Below are 1,356 nucleotides of genomic sequence, written 5' to 3' on the forward strand. Positions count from 1 at the left end.
CTCTTTCTAAAGTCTTCTAGACTTCTTTCTACTCACTGAACATGTATATATACATATCAATTTTGCAAAAGTAGGATCAGAACATATATTTTACTTTGAACTCCCTCTTTAACGTGGCTATCTTTCCAGGGTGGTTCATGCAGATCTATTCACATATTAGGAGCAGATAACACAATTGACTTCTTACCCCTCTCTTCTTAAAATATTCTCTCTGGGTTTTTCTTTCTGCCTTTTGTGTGTGTGTGTGTGGAATTTTGCAAATACTGTTTACTTCACTGAAACCTGGAGATGGGGAAAAGGTATGTGAAAGTCTGGGACACCAAGTCTAGGAGTGCATATTGACAAGGGCGACATACAAGGCCAAGGTGCTGAGGGCCAGCAGTGCCGTCCAGCTGCCCAGGGAACAGAGGTGGACGAACATCTCCATGACAAAGGCCTTGTAGACGCTAAGGAACATCAGTAGGAGGACTGCTGGCTGGAAAGTGTGGTACAGGTCATAGCATGTGATCATCCACACCTGGGCAGGTGCGACGACGTAATGGACCAGACAGATGTTGGAGTCAATGCTCATCTGGATGTATTTCCAGTCAAACTCAGTGTCCGAGCTCCATCCCAGAGGGGGATGTAGGAGGACATAATGAACTTGGCGGTGACCCAGCCCAGGGTAGGAACCATGATCTTGTATTCCCCCTTGCTGGCATTCTGGGACATGACAACGTTTAGGCCTATCAGGTCTGCCACAACCACCCTGGCCTTCATGAACTCCCCAATGAAGTCATAGATGCCACCTTCCCAACTGGGAAAGAAAGTGGCCAGGAACAGCATCTTGCACAGCTGCACGATCAGGTAGGTGACTCCGGCCTGGACACACTTCCAGAAGGCGCTGTACTCGGACAGCCTGCTGCACTTGTAGGTGATGAAGTAGGGGAGAAGTAGGCCGGGGCGAAGCAGTTCCCAAAGTGGAATAGTGTCATGGCGCCGGCTGCCCAGCCCACTGGACCGCGCCTCTCTGCCTCGGAGGCCTGGCGCCTGAGCCTGAGCCTGGCGCCCACCTTCCTTCTGCTTCTTTTTTTTTTTTTCCTCTGGGTGACTCTAAAGTTTAGTCCCTTTTCTTTCTCCCTTCTTTTCCTTCTTCTTCTATTGCCTTGCCTCTAGAGCTTATCCATCTATATGCTAACAACTCCCAGACTTACTTCACTGTTTACCTGGAACACCGCAATTTTCTCTGTTTTCAATTTGCTTTGTTGTTAGTTTTAAGCCTATTGGAAGATGTATATTTGCATTTGCTTATACTTACAAAAAGAAAGTCTGGAAGGAAACTAATGAAAGGGGTTACCTGTGTGTGGTGGTGGGGAG

The 1,356-nt window shown here is 47.7% G+C and overlaps 1 pseudogene across 1 annotated transcript; it reads right to left on the reverse strand.

The window, feature by feature from the left end:
* Window positions 1-325: 325 nt before the first annotated feature.
* LOC307049980 (BOS complex subunit TMEM147-like) lies at window positions 326-974 on the reverse strand (annotated as a pseudogene). The gene has a single exon. The product of its transcript is annotated as a BOS complex subunit TMEM147-like (transcript).
* Between the last annotated feature and the right edge of the window lie 382 nt (window positions 975-1,356).

This window comes from Hyperoodon ampullatus, assembly GCF_949752795.1.
Source record: "Hyperoodon ampullatus genome assembly, chromosome: 3".
In the NCBI taxonomy this organism is placed as follows: domain Eukaryota; kingdom Metazoa; phylum Chordata; class Mammalia; order Artiodactyla; family Ziphiidae; genus Hyperoodon; species Hyperoodon ampullatus.